Raw genomic sequence first — 21,434 nt, 5'->3', positions numbered from 1 at the left:
CTACGAGAGAGACAATGTGGTCCAGGCGCAAGATGTCGTCCAAACGGAGCAAAATGGTGGAAAATATGGGAAGAGCATCCACATTGAAGACCGTTGGCTGTCCCAGCGCACTTTGTTCGCCAGCCAACATCGAGCGTACGTTGCTGTGGAGCTTGTCACCCAACCTGCAGCCACCATCAATTCATGCCGCCCTCAATTCGTGATGCCATGAGCTAGGGCTGCCACTGAGCAGCGAGAAGGAAGGGCTCCTAGAGGTGTTAGAATCCACTAGGACAACCTGCTCATCCTTTTCATTCCTCATGTCAACAAGCTCGTCCGTGCTATGAGCATTTGTCCATCCTCATACTCATCGGTCATTGTTCCGCTCACCTTTGCCTTCTTCGCTTAATTGTGTGCTCCGGTGATGGCTGAAGGTGTGAGGGAGAGCTGCGCTAGCAAGGAGGGGGAGGGAGGCAGCGATGGCCGTGCCCAGATAGTTTAGAGCATCTCCAACGGACAGCTTGAATTGGACTCTTCAAATACCAATTTGGTCATTCCCTATTTCATTTGGGCACTCAAATTCGTTTTTTACTCTAACAACCTCTCCATCCACTCTATTTTAAGTCTATGACAGCTGGACCCCACATGTCATCATCTTCTTTCTCTTTCTATCCCTCTTCCTCAATCTCTTTCTCTCCCTCTCTCCTTTTCTCTCTCTTTATCTCTCCTCTTTCCTTACCCAGCCGGTGGCAGAGGCAGGCCAGGCCGCGCTCGGGATGGCGCTGCGGCGGGGAGGCCGTGTGGGGCGGGGCGGGCACGGAGGCAGGGCGGCGCCGGGGCGGAAGTAGCGCGCGCGGGGATGGGCGATGCGGCGGCGAGGAGGCCCCGCGGCCCGGCGCCGGCGTGGAGGCGGCGAGCCAGCGGCACCAGATGGCGGCAGCGACGGCTAGATCTAGCGCGAAGGCAACGAGCCGGCGGTCCCAGACGCGGCGGCGGCTCACGGCGACAACCCTCCTGGTGGCCATGTGGGCTCCTGTTGCTGTAGTAGTACTGTGTGCGCCATACGTGGGCCCACGTTTGGCAAGTGCCTTTTGGCTGGCCAAATTTGGCCAGTGGCAGGGGTGGTTTAGCCAGCTGAATGGTTTGGCCAGCTGAATGGTTTGGCCATCCGGTTGGCCAGTCTGTTGGAGTATGAATTTTAGGCTAAATCTCCAATTTTTAACTTGGAGATTCATTTGGCAATTCTGTTAGAGATGCTCTAATAGGTGACAAAGGGATCCTAGCGGTGAGGGAGGGGTGATGGACATAGAGAGGAGAGAAGGAGGGTTTTTTGGGTTTTTGAGGCAAAATATTTGTCTTCTCTATAAATTGAAAAAAAAACACTAAAATAGAAATTGATAGCGGCAGAAATAAAACAAATGAACCCCCACCATTCAAATATAGTGGCTCTTGTATTAAGAATGCCTGAAGTGTTCATGAATCGTGAATGATATGCAATAGCATGCCAGGGATCGATGAGGCCTGTGTGGTGAGTGAAGACCATGGGGTACGGTGGGAAAGGAATTTTTTTATTTTTTAAACATTTCTAACAAATAATTTTATTACTAAACCTTCAGGGAAAATATTTACACCGCATGAACCTTTTGGTCACGCCACCAAGATTGACGTAGCGAAATGGCTTGCCACTCCATTATCGGTGGCGTGGCAGTATTGTCTTGCCACGCCACTGACATTGGCATAGCAAGACTGTGACGCCATGCCGCGCCGACCAGACTATGTGACAGCATTGTTTTGCCATGCCACCAACACTGGCGTAGCCAAAAGGTTCAATTTTAGAAAAATTTTGTCCGGTGGGCTTACTAATAAAATTACTTGCTAAAAAGGTTTATTTAATAAAAAGATTTTGTAGGAAAGTTACATTAGACAAGTACTTAGCCCATCTATCTTAATTTTAAGCCTGGGAGCACTAGAACTCGTTATTTTGGAAACATCCTTATGGTGATTGCCCTAGAAAAGTGTTAGTTGATGTACCCGCTTTGTGGCGCAAGGATTTGACAAAAGGAACATCCTTATGGTGATTGCCCTAGAAAAGTGTTAGTTGATATAGCCCGTCATTCACCTGTACTTAATTTTGGAACAAAAGTTTCCATTAGCAAAACAAAAGGAAGCTACAACACGATATATACTTACTCAGTCCAAAATAGACTTCAATTTTAACCTACCTAACATATAGATGCATAAGGCTACCAAGACTAAAATATACTTCACTTTTATTCAAATCCCAATACATATCCCCCGCTTTCCCAAAACCTAATACTACCTATATTTCAAAATAAAAGTATTTTTTAGAGTGTTTAGCAAAGACTAAGGAGGTATAAAAGATCCTTTTTAGTTATTTCAATAGTCAATTTTTTTGAATTTTAAAATGATTAGATTTCCCTACTAACCATCTGATTTGCTCTTAAATAATTAGAATATATAATTGATATCATGAGAGCCAGTATAGAAATGTTTATATTATGGTACAAAACATGAATCCTAAAAATGAAATACGAGAGAAAAAAATTAATGTGTGGAATAAACAAAGAAAGCTAAAAATGAAATCTGTTTAAAATTAAGGTCCTGTTTGGATCCTCTAAACTTTTTTATTCCCTGTCACATCGAATGTTCGGATACTAATTAGAGATATTAAATATAGACTATTAATAAAACCCACCTCATAGTCTGGACTATTTCGCGAGACGAATCTATCGAGCCTAATTAGTCCATGATTAGCGAATGTGATGGTATAGTACTAAACATTTGCTAATCATGGAAATGCTTAAAAGCTTTGTCAAATGAAATAGTCTTTATTTGTGTAATTAATTTCTTATCAGTCTATATTTAATACTCCTAACTAACGTCCAAACATCCGATTCAGCTGGGTCACTGAAGGAGTACAATTTTATAAACGATAGATCAAATGAAAACAAACGACAGATCATCCGATGATCGGCGAAACGCATGTCTAGTCGTAGACACGACACGAGGGAGGTCAGTGCACGAAACGACAGGAGAAGCAAGTGATCCCCACTGTACTAACGAGCAGGAAGGAAGAAGAGGACGGGCGCACGCAGAGCAGGGGCAGGGCGTAGTAGCTATATATTGCAAGGATGACCGGGTGTCGCGGCCTTGCGCGATAGCCTACGTGCGCCGTGATATACAAACGTGCCAAAATCTCCTGCGAACGGGGACTGCTGCGCGCTGCTACTGCCAACGAGCGAGCGTGGTAATTAAGTAAAAGTTTGGGCGTCCAAATGCCCGCGCGATGCCATGCCGGCCAGCGTCACCACCATCATCAGCAGCAGCACTCACATGGATCGCGTGTAACTGCAGGCCGCGAGCTGCTTGCATGCTCCTGTGGCTGCCCGCTCGATTGATCAGGGCCGGGAACTGGGAGGGCCCGTTTTAATCAGAGTTTTGGGTCAAAGAGCTAGCTCATATTTCGTTAACAAGTTTTTCGATCTAACTGCTAAATGATACGTTCTGTACAAACGGGAATTGCTTTTAAAAATACATAAATTAATCTTTTATGTATACAATACTAATTCTTACTGTTCCAAAATATAAGCATTAGATTATTTAGTTGAAATTAAGGTCGAAAAGAAAACACTATTTCTTTGGTACCATCAAAATCGATCGGATCTTCGTATTTTAATTTATTTTACGTTGTCGTTCAGAAATTGATAGCAGCACGGGAAAAAGATCTACCCTATCCATCCTAAAACTTAACAATTTATAGAATTTAAAAATTATTCTAAAATACAACAAACTTCATTTATAGGATGGTAATCAACAAAAATGCACATGCTACCATATTTCTTTGGTACGAAAAGTACCGGGCATCCCCATGGTGATGAACTAGGATGAATGAATCCTTTCTTTCACTGTTCACGAAGTTGCTTCATAAGTTCAAATAAGTTTTCAGAACACATATGGTAGAGGTTTTTCAAGATAGGTACTTTCCCAGGTATTAAATCTATGATAAACTCAATATCCCGAATCAGAGAAACGCCTGATAATTCACTTGGAAAGATATATGGATATTTAATAAGATACTTTGGGAACATTTGAAAGAGTGAGAGTGTCTATAGCATGAAAATAGATGGTGGTTTAGGTTTGGAGACCTAGCTCAATTGAATAGTGGTGAGTTACCACTGGAATTCATTAGAGAAACCCTTTTCTTAGCACAATCAAATAGTTCACTTGTATTTGGTTAACTAGCCCATACCTAGGATAATATGTATGCCCATGAAATCTATTTGAGTTAAATCAACTTTAAACTCTATGCATCCCATCATGATTTTAACATTTTAGAAATTCACTTTGATCTAATGGTAGAACTAGGTGATCGCAATAACATAATATTTGGTCGAAGCATAGTCTCTAAACTAATGTTGTTTCACTACTCTAGATGCTATGAAGGAATGTGATGGTCTGGAATAAAAAAAGAACTTAAAATAGGAGTTGAGTTCACTGGAAATGTATCTAGCATTACATGTGATGTTCATATCCTTCAGTTGGTTTCCGAGCAGCACGGCCCCCACATAGAAACCTACCTGTTGGAGATAGAGCACGTCGTATCTGAGCAACATGCCTTATAGGTGGTAGTGATTGTCTTTCTGGATGAGTACATATAGAAGCATAATGTCCCAGCTGATCACCACTATCGAAACAGTTTACATTTGCCCGATGAACTTGACTAGCAGTTAGCATGACGCCCACCAAGGTTATCATATTGAATCAATGGCTGTTTCGGATGAGGTGCTACACAACAGGGTCTGGGAGCTTGACGAGTTTTCGGTCAGTAATCCACCCTTTGTATCATACGAGGACGAGAAGTACCTTTGGTTGTCTTCTTGGCCACCCACTTTTTCTTCCTTTTCTCCATTGCTTTCTTCCTACTGGCTAATCGACTCCGCTTTAAGAGCTCCACCAGATATTTCATGATGGCATCTCATGGGAAGCAAGGTTGTGCTCCATCATAGGGTTGAGATGGTCACAACAAAGTTTCACCTTCCTAGCTTCAGTTGTCATCTCCTCAAGAGGATAGCAAGCCAGGTAGTTGAAATGGTTCAGGATGTCCAAGAAAGGCATGTCTCCATATTTCATATTAAGGAATTATTTCCTTTTTCAGTCCAATGGGTTCATCACAGCGTACAGCCACACCTTCGAGTTAATATGCCCCATAAGCAGCCTTTTGCTCCTCATCACAGCGAGCAAGGGTGAGTGCAATGAGAAATTATGGATGAGTGCGATGGACTTCTGCTAACTTTGATTGTTTTGGGGGACAATTCGTCCGCCCTTAGTTGTCAACCAGAGCCACCCGACCAACTACCATCGCTGCCGCTGTGTGTACCATGATGTCACCGTCGCTGTCATATTGGCCGTAGTTCGCTCCCGATAACCCCATGCTTTATGCTATTTCTCATGCTCAAATGAAACTTGAAGGACTCAGGCCCCGTTCTTTACCCCAGTTAACTAATACAGTTTTTCTCTTTTTCCATCACGTTTACTGAACTGCTAAACGGATTATTTTTTATGAAAACTTTATATAGGAAATTTGATTTTAAAAATCATATCAATCCATTTTCTTTTTTATAGCTAATAGTTAATTAATCATATGTTAATCCACTGCTACGTTTTACGTGCTGAATACAAAACCCATAGAAGGGCATGGCCTCAACGCGACATCATCTCGTCATTAACTTGCTATTATAGGATTTGTATTCAGCTATTTGTATTTGGGTAAAACATGAAGAGGAAAGGGGATATTGCATCACTCTGCCGAAATCATAAAGCTAAAATTAGTTGATTATCGATGTTGGAAGATGTTGTTTCTATATTCTATCATATTTAAGTAAATTTATATCCATACGTGTGATTGTGATGTTATCTTTTTTAACTGGACTACTTACCGAAAAATTTCTAAATATGCCAGCGATGCAGCTATAGCTCGGATCTAGGCAAACGTGTGAATCCATGTTAGGCCTTGTTTAGTTCCTAATTTTTTTTTTCAAAAACTATAATATCAAATCTTTAGACACCTAAATAAAGTATTAAATATAGATAAACCAAAAACTAATTATACAGTTACGGAAGAAATCTTGAGACGAATCTTTTGAGCCTAATTACAAAGTGATTAGCCATAAGTGCTACAGTAACTAACATGTGCTAATGACGGATTAATTAGGCTCAAAAAATTCGTCTCTCGGTTTCTAGCCGGAATCTGAAATTTGTTTTGTAATTAGACTATGTTTAATACTTTAAATATGTATCCGAAAACTTAATGTAATGTTTTTTGCAAAATTTTTTTGCAAACTAAACACCACCTTATTTCTAGGAGTTTTTGGATGCTTTACCCGTGCTTGTGCAATAGTAGTAATAGGCAGGGTTTGAAGAGGCAAAGATGGAGACGACGGCAACGACAGACGCGTTATTATTCACATCTAAAGAAGACTGGTATTCTGGTACCAGTACGTCCGAGAGTTCGACCGATCTGATCCCCTACCCTACCGGGCACCGGCTGATTTGACGACGGGCGACGCGACCCGTCCATGGCCACCGCGCGGCCGGACTCGTCAAATCGGCGCTCCAACGCTGCCCTTCTGTCTCCCTAGCTACCTCCCCAAGCTGCTCCATCGATCAGAATTTCTGTATTTCACCACGACCACTGCCTGATTGCTCATACTCGGTATACGTACACATACTACTAGTATAGTAGTATACACGTTGTTGGCTCATCTGCGTCCAACCGTAGGTAATAGACCGGTTACAGTAGCCTATACAACACTACTTTTTGGCCGGAGTGCGTACGTGAGCTGGGGAAACGAGGCTCCCGGTCGATCGGTCTGAGTCCAGGCGCTCGGATCGTGGATCGCTCGGTAGACATCACGCGGCTTCCTGCAGATTCTGCATACGTAGGGAGGTGAAAACGATGTACAGTATGGATGTTGAGTACCGGCCAGTACTAAGATTAAAAAAAATAGGTAAGTGGGTCTAAAAATTTGACTATGAGTATTCGCTCCATCTCAAAACAAAATTATTTTTACAATCCGTTTTATTTGAAAAGTTAAAAAAAAGTTTAAAAAAATTTGACACGCGTAAAGTATTATTCATGTTTTATCATCTAATCACAATAAAAATATTAATCATAATTTTTTAAATATGACAAATAGTCAAATATCGTATCAAAAACTAAAAATGAACTTATTTTAGGAGACATGGATTTATTTATGTACGCACCTTTACTCCTGTCGACTAGGATTTAACTGTGTGTGTTGGTGCTGAATAGCAATAAGGCAGGAATCTTTTGAGAGTCCCCTGCCTTGATTAAATATCAGGGATAAATTTATACGAGTCAGATAACAAGTTAGATAAGTAGTTGGTAGATCATGAGTAAAATGATATTTTATCAATTGCTTATACACAAATGGTCTTATAGAGATTTATTACATAATAATCCTATAGATGCTAACAGAGTTTAGAACCAATTGTTCTGTGAATTACAATCCAAGAACCGAATAAGACAAGGTAGCAGAAAAGAAGGCAGTGGAGCTATTGCCACAGGCAACGACTCCAACTAGTTTTATTGGGTGTCATCTTCACCACCTTCTTCATGGTAGTGTTATAAGGTTATTGCACATTGTTGAGTATCTAATATGATTTAAGGCAGTATAGAGATATAACCAGAACGGAAATGCTATCGGACGGGAGCGAGAGCGACGGGATACGTTAGCACTAGGAAAAAACTACAGAGCGGAAAAAACTACGATACATGCAGCAAGCGAAGCGGCCGATACTAAGAGGAAAGACGAAGTACTCGGTCAGGGTACTCGGTCAGGCTACGGTGCTGTTGCAACGCATTGGTGTTGCCCAATAGTACTTATTTGCAACCACGAAGTTGGCTTGTTCATTTTTAGTCATGTGTTTACTTGTCGACTGGATATTGAACACTTGCGCTGATCACATATTCATCCTTTCTCTCATGTTTATGTCTATAAGTCAAAATTTAAATTTTCAATTTTAAATTTAGAGTTATTTTAAGATATTTTTTTATCGTATTTTATTTTTTAACCTTTGCTTTAGATCACTAAGAACATGTATGTAAAAGTTTTAGGAAAATGCTACGGGATAGGAGTCCGTTCCGATGGACCCCCCACCCCGTGCTACCGCGCCTCCCGCACCCTTGCACCCGCGCCGCTGTGTCTCCCCTCTTCCTCCCAACCTCCCCACCAGAGACAACCTTACGACGCAGCCGCCCCTTTCCTCTTCCTTCCAACCTCTCCACCAGTAACAACCTCGACGACGGAGACGGTGGGTGGCAGCGGCTCGATGGCGAGCGACTGGGCCGGCCATTGGCTGCGGAGAGAGCGATGGGCCAACGACGGTGGCGCGGTGAGCTCGGCGGGAACGACGAGGCGGCAAGCAGCTAGATCCAAGGCGGTCGGATCTAGGGCAGCCGGACGAGCTTGGCGACGGCGACGACGATGGTGGCAACGACGATGAGAATTCGTTACCAGTGATATGATACTGTTCATGATACCACTAGTGCCAGATATTATCTGATACTGTTTAGGTATCATACATGCTACATGTGAGATACCATGTTACTTAGAAGATACCATATTACCTGAGCATGCTATCTTGACGTATCATACACGATGCATGTAAGGTACCATGTTACCTAAGCATGATACCATACCTGATACATTTGAGGTATCATGTTACCTAGAAAGTACTATGTTACTTAAGCAAGATAACGATATTGTAGGATCGAAACAGAGTTAAACAGACCTACCAGAGGGGGGTGAATGGTAGAGAAAACCAAAACCCAAAAATCTTTCGCGGAATAAAAGATTACCTTTGGTTAGCCGCTCCTGCGATTACCTCTGGTAACGCCGTCCTATGCCGCCAATCTGGTTACGCTGCTCCTGAAATTAACTTGATCGTGTTGCTCCTGTGCCGTCAATCAGATCGTCGAGATCCAGAGAAATACCGTTAGATGAAAGCAGAATCTGTAGATTGAATGCTCTCAACTTTATTGCTTCAACTAGTATTTTCAAAGTGCAACAACAGCACCCCTCTCAAAATTGTTGATCTAGAATCAACAACTATTCAACTCTAATTTTCTAATTCTAAATCTCCAAAAAGCGTACCGAGGACATACCCCTCGGTACCTATTTATATCAACAAAATCTATCTCTGACTAGGAATCAGACTCCTTATCCTAGTAGGACTCATCTCCAAAATTATCTCTAATTAGAATCCAAAACCAAACCTCGGTGCTACAGTACCCGCGTGCTACAGTGTCCGAACATGAACAGTGCGCGGTCGCTACAGTAGTCCGACTCTGCTACAGTAATCCGGGTTCGCTACAGTAACCCGCACGGCTATAGTAACCCGCATGGCTACAGTACCCGACCAACTCCTTTTCGCTTTTTCTCATCCGATCTTGATCCGATTTAATTCGCGATTTTTCCGATGCTTACACATGCAACATGTGAAGCCCGTTACGACTCCATCCCACACAGTGTTCCTCCACCATGTGCCATCTCGTATTCAACACTGTCACCCGGCATCCTTGATCGTCCGGACCTCAGCTCCTCCCTGAGCTTAGTCACGATCCCACCGCCGGTGACCGGTATTGACCTCCGAGAATCACGACTCTACTCCAACCATGTCACATGGCATTCCGACCATCCAGACCTCGGTTCCTCCCTGAACTTAGTCATGGTCCGCATCCCGACCATCCAGACCTCAGTTCTTCCCTGAACCTAGTCATGGTCCTTACCATCCATTGACCACAGTTGACCTTAAGTCACCTGCACACACAGAGACAAACAAACCGTTTCTGGGCACATATATCGCAACCTGACCTGCATTAGTCACACACACTCACACCAACACAATAACTGTTTACCAACTAAATCTATCAATTTACAAGCCAATTGTTTATCACAAAATATAGATCATGAGTATGATCTTACAGATATACCGTTCCAAACGGTATACCGTACCATTGTATCCCCCTTATTTGTCGAAAATGCTACCGAACGGACTTCCCTCCGAAGCGTACAACGACGGGATGTGGGCATCTCACCGTGTGTGTGTGCACGCGCCGGTGGTTCAGTGGTGCGTCCCCCCGCACAGTCGCACGTGCTAGGGCCTCGCTGTGCTTGCTGCCTCCTGCTTCCTCTGCTCGCGACACGCTTAGCAGAGACAGACCGGCGAGCATACTCTGTATTGGCTTAGCTACAGCTCTATGTCAGTCTGAACCATGTGAGGGCTAACCTGTTTCTGTTGGTACTAACCACGCCGACTGAAAACACTTTAGCGCTAGTTGTTACTACAAGTGTAGCCACAGTGCACCTGATTTTTGTCAATTTTTTGAGGTATCAAACATAGTAAATGAAAGCCACCATGTTACTCATGTTACTATGACTGGTACCTGTCAGGTATAATATATAGTATCTGTCACGTTTAGAAATTCCTCACACGAATTTCTGAACTTAATTGTGTATTAAAATCCCTGTCCAGGACCAGTCAGGGTACACAAAAAGACAATGTTGATTACATAACCATCGTTCTTAGAGACAACTGAAAATAACACTTATTCTAGCGGAAATGCAGCGGAAAGAAAAAGGTAGACTAGCTCCAGCGGGTACGGCTCCAGTCCACAGGCAAAGCTTCGACGGTAGATCAGCTCACTCCTGAGAGACACCTCCATCGGACTCAACTTCTAGCTCTGAAGGGGAAAAAAGTTGGGCAAGGCTGAGTAGAAATCACCGTACTCAACAAGTAACACAGAAAAGAGGGTAATAAATGATGCATAGGGGTCATCAAGGACAGGCTTAAGGTTAGTTGCAATAAAGCAGCGGTTAAATAAATAACAGAGATTAAAAGAATAAAGGTAATTGAATACAGTACAGGATAAGTAAATAACAATTGTAAAATACCACAACACTGTCCAACATTACACCACGTTGCAACAGGCCCAACCACTACTCAACGTTACACCATGTTGCAGTAGTCCCGAGTGAAAACCAGTTTACTCAAGTTACTAAAGGTTCACTAATCACAGTGAAGCTGAGAGTTCGCCCATAACCGTGGGCACGACTATTCGAATAGATTATACTCTGATCAGAGGTGTACTACTGTACCCACAAGACACGACTCCACTACACTTGAACGTGCGCCGACATACCACCATGGTATACCGGAAAGGAGACCGTGATAGGACCCGTCACATAACCCTCCCTATTTAATCGTACCACACTTCAGGTTTCATCCCCTCCTTTACACCAAGTCGGGTAGTCCCCTCTTGTGCCTTGGTAGATCCGGAAGCAGCAGAGGCTTTCGTTACACCACGATTGCCCGTCCATACTCCATCACGCCTACCCTTGTCTCGGTACGTCAAATAGTTCGAAGTCATGCTTTAAACCCTACCTTACCCATTTCGGCATGTGGTTAGCACTTAATTACCTCCAGGGTTTCCCGTGAACCGGTCCTTAATTGTCATGGGTGCGACTCTCAAAACCATGCACCCACAGCCCACCATTATCAATATTTTAGGTTGACATTAACCCGAACTGGGTGATGAATCATTATTTCAGCTATTCAGAACTAAGCATGATTAAATGTGATCCCATGAGCTACTTGTTCTAAGCACGGCTAAGCATTAACCTAGGCCTAACTCTAATCAAGTTACCCCTGGTCTAGCCACGAATAAAGTTGGATAAACAACGGCATAATAATAAGGTTTATCCGAAAAGTAAATACAGTAAATACTTTAATTAAAACAATGCATATTTGAATTAAGAAAACAGAGAATTTGCAATAATGGGTTCAATATGATCAAAGATGAGTGCCACTTGCCTTGCTCTGGCCCCTGGGGTACTTCGGCCACGATCTCGAAGTAAACCGGCTCTTCGGCGGGGTTCGAATCTAAGCGACAAAGCACAAAAATAAATAAAACAGGCACAAACTCTACTGAAACAGGAAAAGAAAGCATTTTTAATGGATTCTTGACAATTTTATGAATTTAATGAAATTTGAATGGACCTAAACGGAGACTAGATGAATTACTTATGAATTTTAGAAGTTTTCTGGGTTTTTTAACTAAACAGAAAAGTCCTAAATCAATTATTACGTAATTAATGGGGCCGCTGACGTCAGCGAGGAGAGAGGAGGCGCTGACGGGTGGGGGCCACCTGTCGGTGGGAGAGAGGGGAGAGGAGAGGCTGACAGGTGGGTCCCACGGGAGGAGAGAGGGAGGAGGGGCGCGACGGCGGCTGACGGGTGGGACCCGTCGGTCAGAGGGAGAGAGAGCAGGGGAGCGGGGAGAGCGGCTCGGCCGACGGCGGCAGCCGGCGGTGGCGGCAGGGGACGGCGCATGGCGATGGCGCGACGGCGACAACCGGCGTCCGGCGACGGCGTGCTGCGCACGACCGAGGTGGCGGCGCACGCGGTGCAGCTGGGCAAAGCGGCGGCGACGGACTGGCGTGGCGACGATGACCGGGCGACGAGCGCGGGCGCGGACGGGCGCGGGTGGGGGCGGCTTGACGACGGCGTTGCGAAGGCGACGACGACAGCAGCGGGCGACGGCGACGACGAGCTCCGCACATGTCCGGCGACGGCGTGCGGCTCGGTGGCGGTCGGCCGGGAAGGAAAAGAGAGAGGGGAGGAGGAAGGAGACGCTCACCGGCGGCGGCGACCGTGCGGGTGAGTCGGCGAGATCGAGGCGAAGGTGGTGACGCAGACGAGCGGCGCCTTGTGACGTGCGGTGAGGAGATCGGCAGACGGCGGCGAGGCGACGAGGCACGGCGGTGGAGAGGATGAAGGGGCGGCGAAGGGCGCAGGGTGCCCTCCGGCGGCGACGGGAGCCGGAGGAGGGTTGGCGACGCCGAGGCGTAGGCGACGGCGCGGCTGGACGGCGACGACGTGCGGTAGAGGGTGTGATCGCGGGGCACAGCGGCGGCTCGGTGGCGGAGGGGAAAACAGTGGCGGCGCGGCGGCGAGGAGGGGATTTATAGTGCGGGGAGGCCGGCTAGGGCGGGGCGGTGGTTGGAGACCGAGTCGGACGCGGCGAGGACTCCGCGGCGGCGGTTGCGACGCAGCGGCGGCGCGGCGCGGCTCGGATTCGGCCGGCGCGGGCGCGCGAGCTGGCGAGGGCTCGGTCACTGACAGGTGGGCCCCACCTGTCTGTGGCGCGAGGGAGGAGGGAGGCGGCAACGGACTTCGCGGGCACGGCGCGGGCGAGTTGGGCCGAGGCGGCGGCCCAGGCGGAGGGGAGCGCGCGCGTGAGGAAAGGGGGCCGGTCGGCTGGGCCGGCCGAGCGGGGAGATGGGCCGGCTCGGCTGGGCCGGCCCGGGAAGGAGGGGAGGAAAAAGAAAAAAGGAAAAAGAAAAGGAAAGGGAGGAAAATTGGACTTCGGCCCAATTTGAGAAGGAAGGGAAAAAGAAAGGAAAAATGAGGGAAAAAGGAAAGCCACACTTTTGCCGAGTTTTAAATTAATTTGTTTGGCCAAATTTTATACTTCTGCAATTTGAATTTAAATCCAGTTAGTCGATTGGCGAGCCTCGATTTAATTAAATTAATTTCTTTTAGAGGGATTCTTCCTGAGTTAATTAAGCCAATTGTTATTTACGGATTTCTTTTACGATTTTAGGCTTAGGACAGAACTCCGGGTGTGAGAGTATCTGACATGTACCATGTTACCGAGCAGATAACATGATACCAGGCATGGTACCATGGCTAGTACCTTTAAGGTAAAACACGTGGTTTATGAGAGGTACCATGTTACTCATGCATACCATGTTACTTGAGATGTAATATGGTACAAGTCATGGTAACATGAGCAACATTTTATCAAACACATGGTGAGCACAAACCAATCACATACATTCGGTTGGACTCAGTGAGACTTATCACATGCATCCCTTGTTCGCCGGTGACGTTGACCGAGTTAGAGCGCGCGGAAGCGCGTGAGACCAAGCCGGAACTAGCCATAGCTCCTGCTCAATTCGTCGTCTTTGCAGCACACATGCTCCTTGCTAACGTCGTTGAGCGAGGTGGAGCGCGTGGAGGCGTGCAAGACTGAGCTGGAACTAGGCAGCTTCTGCTCCGTTCCTCGGCCTGCAGAGGATGCGCTCCTCGCTGGTGACGTTGAGCGAGGTGGAACGCACGGAGGCACGTGAGACTAAGCTGAAATCAGGAAGGACGAAGCACGGCGGCCCGTTCGCAACGGTGAGGAATCCCCTTTTTCTAATAGATTGGACCTCATATTGAAAATCTTTAAAATTTTCTATGTTTTAAGATATTATTAAGAAATTTCAAATAAATTTGAAATGTGCATTTATTTGTTCTGGAACGTCCATATAGGATATTTTCTATAGAAATCTCAACCTTTAAAGTTCTCGTAAAAGGAGCCTTCAACTGGGAGGGTTAGATTACCATGACATGGTGTAACCAGGATAAATTACAGCGATACAGTTGAAGATTCCGTAGAAGGAAGTCTGGCTGATGTGATCATCTGGACCTTTCGCTGTAGGAGTTTTAATAGCCTAGAGCGGTACCACTGCCGGGAGAAGCGCGGGGGCACAGAGTCATTTTCTGTTTCTGTTTTCTCGGATTCGGGGTGTCTATCCTGTTAACGCAATAGGCTCCAGTACGGTAGCATTCCCCTAACCAGAATAGACTTTTTTCTTACATAAAGTTAAGTTCATAAATATATTTCATAAGCCTTGATTTAGCACTCAAATTTTAGGTTCACGATATTATAATCTAGTGGGACTTCTATTTACCATCCCTACTATCAAAGGACTGCTTTGTGCCACTGGTCCTTCATGCTTTATGAGGTCTACCGCTTCCGATCCCTTGGGAAGTTTTCCACCAATATCAAAATTACACGTAATCCCAACCTATCATGTTAATTTATAAAACTAGCCAAGTGCGTTCTAAGCAACCATGAGCATGGCTATTTGAATAATTTAGTTTATTTGTACTGTCGTGGATGTACACTTCGCCCGCATTTCGTGACTAGCCTAACGATGAGCTTCCTCCCCCCATGCAGGAGAGTTGTCATGAAAATCATTTCAATAACCTCGCATCGGTGGTTCCCGCCATGGGGTAACCATGATCTCTGTCGAGAGACGACTTCGGTAAGCAATGGTAGGGTCATCCAAATTTGAGGCGAATTCAATAAATTTAACAAAATTTGGTAAAAAAATATATTCATTAGTGAAAAAGGAAGAAAAAAAAGCAAGTAGAAGGCCCATCATAGCCCAACTGGAGTGGGGACCAAAGTATGATTCACCCACCCGTGGATAGGGGAAATTTAACTATTTGCCACTATTAGAGATTTGCATACTCTTTAATTGCCACTTTTGCGTTTGCTCTTACAAATATATCACCGGAGATGAGTTAGCTCTTAACTTTTTGCCACTTTTGCTGAGTTGACACACCACGTTGGCACGCCAGCGTGGATAGGGCACACAAAATGACAATATTACCCCCTAAGAGAGCAGCTAAACCATAGTAAGGGGAAAATACATGTTGATCTCACAGTCCACCTGCCGCCCGCGTGAGAGGATAGGCGATGACGATGGTGTGTCGCTGCACGCCGTCCAGCCATCGACGAGCTCTAGGTGCTCACCGCTGACGCCGCACATGGGGACCGGACCCGCCCACTACTATAGAACCGGTTATCTGTAACGGGCCTAAATCTTTATTTGTGACGGACAATGGTCTGGACAGTGATGAATGGTCACTAATGAGAAAAACCTATCATTGACGGGCCAAAGTCCATCACCGATGTGCATCATCTTTAATGGGCCAAAAGTGAAACCCGTCACCGATATGCTCATAGCCCGTCACGGATGACTCATCTTTGACGGGCTAAAATTACGGCGGGCACTTATTACGGCCCTTCACTGATAGTGAAATACACAATAAAAAATAATTTGATATATTTTGTGGTCTCACGTTGTTGCTCGCTATGCTCTTAAAAAAATATTGAAGCAATATATATATTCTCAGAACCCCCACACATATATATCCATCCATACATTTTTTTAATTTTAACACTAAAATAAAAACTACAGACAAGTAAATTAGTAGTGTACTAAAACTACATTCAATCAGAAGTATACTAAAATAATTTCTACTCCAAGCCGCCATCGGATCTCCCGCTCCCGCCACCGGTTGCCCCCTCTCCCGCCGCCGACTCCCGCCTATAGATCCGGGGAGGATGGGGCCCGCGTCGCCTCCTATTCATCGTCGCCGTCGGGGTCAGCGCCGCTGCTACCACCCGTGTCGTCGTTGTCGCCCACTCGTTGTCGTCGCCACCCATCGTCGGGTTCGGCGCCACCACGGAGGGGGCAGCCCGAGCGACGGGGGCGACGTGCCGGCCGCCACGCGCACGCCGCTCACTCGAGCTCGGCGCCGAGAGAGGAAGAGAGAGAGGAGAGAAAGAGTGAGAGATGAAGAGAACGAGTGAGGAGAAGGCAAATATATCTGGGGGAGGAGGGAGAGAGGAGGGGGAAAGATAAAAATTTTGAAGTGGTGAGGAGGAAAAATTTTCATTAGAAGTCTTTCATGTCATCTTTGATGGGCCATAATTATGGCCAGTCACGGATGACTCGTCCGTGACGGGCACTAATTTTGGCCCTTCACGGATGACTCATTTCATCTTTAACGGGCCATAGTTATGGCCCGTCACGGATGACTCATCCATGACGGGTTTTATTTTGGCCCTTCATGGATGAGTGTCATCGGTGACGGGCGCTGATTTTGGCCCTTCACAGATAAGTCGTGTCGAGCGTAAATTTTGGCCCGACACAAATGATATGTCATCGGTGACGGGCCAAACTAAATAGAGCCATCTACAACGGGCCTTATTTTGGCCCGTCACAAATAAGTGTGGGTGTGACGGACTGTTAGGTTACGTCACGGATGACCCGTCAAATTTGCTAGGTTCTATAGTAGTGGCCGCTAGCGTGAGAGGAGAGCAAGAAAACGACGGTGCATCGTCGCATATCGCCCAAGCCGCTCCAGGTGCTCGCAGCCAAAGTCGCGCCGACTTGTACCGTCTGTTAGAGATATAGATACATACGGTTAGAGATAACAGAGTCCAACAGAAACTCTAGAGATAAAGATAAAATCTTAAAGATATACGATAGAATATTTATCTTGTACTCTAAGTTTCTATCTTCTATGTACCCTATAAATACACTTATGAGGGTCAGTGCAATATACAACAGATCACAATAGATCATATATTTCTCTCCCATCCAATATTTTGCACATGGTATCAGAGCCTAGATCCCAATACTACTCGTCGATTTTGAGTCAACACCGGCACGCCGGCGGCGAGCCCATCCAACAGGAAGCCAAAAATTCGGAAGTATCTCTCTCCCTTTGCCTAAAATTGCTTCGCAAGAAGAGGTAAAGGAAGCAGCAATGAGGTCGGCGAGAGTGCTGGAGAACTTCGACGAGGGGCGGCGCTACTCGCAGCACGGCTTCAGGAAGTTTATCGACGGGAGGCGCCACTTCTTCGTTGACCCACCCAAGTACTAGACGACGACGAGGAGACGTACGTGCCATCGTCACCGCTGGATTGGTTGCCTCAGAGTGCATGCATCTATTGTTTTTTGTTTCTTTAATTAGCTATGTAATATCCGTATATTATCCATATATTAGATTTTTCTCTAATAATTAGTATTAGATCATTTTTTTAGTCACCCAAAATTATCTATAGATTAGATTAGATTAATTTCTTCTGGCTACAAAATCCCCAAATATTAGTGGTAGAAACAGAGGAGCGGCGACATTAATCAACCAATAAGCAAACACTGCATCAAGCAATCGACGTGTTGACCAAGCCTCCACCTCCGTCAACAACATGCATTGAAGTAACACTACCAATGGTCTATATCAACATATAAACAACATGCCGCCACTTCGTCCACAACAATGGACATTCATCTCGTGTCCTCTGATAGGAACCTCTCAAGACGCTTTATCGAAGACGGCATCGACCGCGTCATCTATGACGGACAAAGACTGCATCAACCAGTCATCACTACGGTGGTGATCTCCTACACGGCATACGGAGTGCAACAAAAAATTGGTGACCCGATGTCAACAGCGTTCTTTGACATCTGCAAGATGACTCAAGGGCATCCTCGGACATATGCAAAAACGCTTCCAATAGCATCCTCTGACATCTGCAAAGTGCCTCATCTATGATCGCAACTCCGTCTTCAATTTTTTTCGCCTTCGGCTATGTACGGCTACATCAACTACCATGTCTACGACGACCACAGCTATACCATGATTGGCTACCTCGATGGAACTTATAACAAATCATCCTCGATAACTCCAGTCAAAAGCGTCTGTGTCATTGCTCTCGTCCATGACACTACCGCTATGACTGCGGGAGGAAATAGAGGAGAGAGACAAGAGATGACACAGAAGGGGACGCAGTCACCAAGGTGGAAGACTGAGACGACACGGAAGGAGACGTAGTCACTAAAGTGGAGGACTACCATCGGAGATGCAATCAATGATGGAGAAACAAATAAGAAAAGATAGTGAAACACTGAATTTCAAATCCAGTCGCAATCGTTCGCTTTGCTCCCATTACAACTGAGGGGAATATTAGAGATATAGATATATACGGTTAGAGATAACGGAGTCCAACAGAAACTCTAGAGATAATAATAAAATCCTAGAGAGATACAATAGAATATTTATCTTGTACTCCAAGTTTCTATCTCCTATGTACCATATAAATACACCAATAAGAATCAGTACAATATATACAACAGAATACAACAGATCATGATAGATTATATATTTTCTACCATGGAATATTTTCCACACCGTCTGCTGCTCGTCCGGCTACGCACGGGACCTGACGCTCGGCCCCCAGGTCGTGCATCTGCGCGCCGGTGTGGCGGCCCATCCGCGCGTCGGCCGGCCGCTACGTTGACCAGCCCGCCTATGCCCTCCGCGTCGAGACGGAGGCCCACTGCTCGACGCCGCCCGCGCACTCCCTGACGGCAAACACACCGTGCTCGTCGGCCATAGCTATGGCCACCCTGAGAAGGTTGCTGCCGATGTGTTCGTCATGGCGCTTATGCCCGGCTTCGCCAACCGTCTCCCCCACGTCATTGAGAAGGTAATGCGTTCTCACTGTGAAAAATATTGGATGGAGAGAAACCTATGATCTGTTGTATTCAGTTGTTTATTACACTGACCCTCGTGGATATATTTATAGGGTATATAGGAGATAAAAACTTGGAGTACAGGATAAATATTCAATCGTATCTCTCTAGGATTCTAGAGTTTCTATTGGACTCTATTATCTCTAAACGTATATATCCATATCTCTAACATTTCCTCTTAGTCATAACGGGAGCAAAGGGAACGATTGCGACTGGATTTGAAATCTTGTGTTTCACCATCTTTTCTTCTTTGTTTATCCATCATCGATTGCATCTCTGATGGATAGTGTCCTCCACCTGGTGACTGCGTCCCCTTCTGTATCGTCTCGGTCCTCCACCTTAGTGAGAGCGTCTCCTTTTGTGTCATCCGTTGTCTCTCTCCTCTATTCCCTCCCGCGGTCATAGCGGGAGTGTTATGGAAGATAGCGACGACACGGACGTTTTTGACTGGAGTTGTCGAGGATGACTTGTTGTAATGTCGAGGTAGTCGATCATGTGGTAGTCGTGGTCGTTGTAGACATGGTAGTTGATGCAGCCGCATATAGCCGAAGGCGAAAAAAATTAGAGATAGAGTTGCGATCATAGATGAGGCACTTTGCAGATGTCAGAGGATGCCGTTGGAAGCGTCTGGTCATCTTGCAGATGTCAGAGAACGCTGTTGACGTCGGGTCACCAATTTTTGGTTGTACTCCGTACGTCGTGTAGGTCACCACCATGGTGATGCCATGTTGATGCGGACTTTGCCCATCGTTGATGACGCGGTCGATGCCGTCGTCGATGAAACGTCTTGCAGAGATTCCTGCCAGAGAACGCCAGATGAATGTCCATCGTTATGGACGAAGCGGCTTGTCGAGTTGTTGCCATGTTGATGTAGACCATCGGCGGTGTTACTTCAATGCATGTAGATGGCGGACGTGGAGGTTTGGTGAAGACATTGGTCACTTGATGTGGTGCTTGCTTGTTGGTTAATCGAAGTCGTCGCTACTCTGCTTCTGCCACTAGAATTTGAGGAGGTTTTGTAGCCAGAAGAACTAATCTAATCTAATCTATATAGTGGCTAAAAAGAAATTGATCTAATACTAATTATTGTAGAAAATCTAATCTATCAATAATCTATAGAGGCTAGGTAGCTACTTGAAAAAGAAAATACATGCACAACATCGTGTTTCTGTGCTAAAAATTGAAGATCCATGGTCGTCGTCCTCGCCGCCTTGCCGTTAAACGGTGATTAGTGGCAGTGTCATGGCTGCCACCGCCCACGGCACTTGACGATCTCGACGCTGAAGGCGCGCATTGCTGCACCGAGCGAGGTCTGAAGATCTTGTCGTCGTTGGTTTGCGAGGTTGGATGGCTCGCCGGTGGCGGGTTGCCGCCGGCGTCCCGACGAGACTCAAAATAGACAACTAGTTTTTTTATTTAGGCTTTGGTACCATGTGAAAAATATTGGATGGGAGAAAAATTTATGATCTGTTATATTCTGTTGTTTATTACATTGATCCACGTGGGTATATTTATAGAGTACATAGGAGATAGATACTTAGAGTACAGGACAATTCTATCGTATCTCTCTAGGGTTTTATTTTTATTTCTAGAGTTTATATTGGACTCTATTATCTCTAACCGTATGTATCCATATCTCTGACACTCACTTGATATCATGCTGAGCTCGACCAAGCTGACGTGATCTTCTTCTTCTCCGAGAAAAAAAAAAAAGCTTCCATTGACGGACTGGATGGACTGCATGACGGACGCAGAGCATGCGCTGCCGTCGGTGCGGTTCAGCCGGAGTTCGTGCGGCAGAAGCTCTACCAGCTGAGCCCGGAAGAGGACTTCACGCTGTCGCAGAGCCTGCTCCGGCTGAGCTCCTACTATGTGGCCGACATGCACCGCCGGACGCCGTTCAGCGAGGCTTGATACGCCGGTGTGCGCAAGGTGTGCATGCCCTCTGCACTCTAGCGCGTTGACGTGGTACCAACTCAGCAAAAGTAACAAACATTAGAAGCTAACTTCTCTCCAGTGGGTTATTTATAAGAGCAAATATAAAAGTAGCAATTAAAGAGTATACCAATTTAATAGTGACAAATAGTTAAATTTCTCCCTCGACAGAGGAGGAAAGTAGGAGGGAGGTGGTCCTTCGGGTTCGGTCGGCGAAAGGGGTGCCACCGCCGCCGGCGATTGAAGCAATGA

At 45.8% G+C, this 21,434-nt stretch overlaps 1 long non-coding RNA gene and 1 pseudogene across 1 annotated transcript; one reads left to right on the top strand and one right to left on the bottom strand.

Annotated features, from left to right (window-relative positions):
* Positions 1-6,419: 6,419 nt before the first annotated feature.
* LOC107304453 lies at positions 6,420-9,282 on the bottom strand. The gene is made up of 3 exons (XR_001550540.2): positions 8,882-9,282; positions 7,264-7,345; positions 6,420-6,930 (listed from the first exon to the last, which is right to left on the bottom strand). It is a non-coding gene; the product is annotated as an uncharacterized LOC107304453 (long non-coding RNA).
* Positions 9,283-17,478: 8,196 nt separating this feature from the next.
* Positions 17,479-21,161, top strand: LOC107304346 (annotated as a pseudogene).
* Positions 21,162-21,434: the final 273 nt, after the last annotated feature.

The sequence above is a fragment of the Oryza brachyantha genome, chromosome 6 (assembly GCF_000231095.2).
Source record: "Oryza brachyantha chromosome 6, ObraRS2, whole genome shotgun sequence".
NCBI classification, from domain to species: Eukaryota; Viridiplantae; Streptophyta; class Magnoliopsida; order Poales; family Poaceae; genus Oryza; species Oryza brachyantha.
This window is presented reverse-complemented; position numbering and strand designations above follow the sequence as displayed.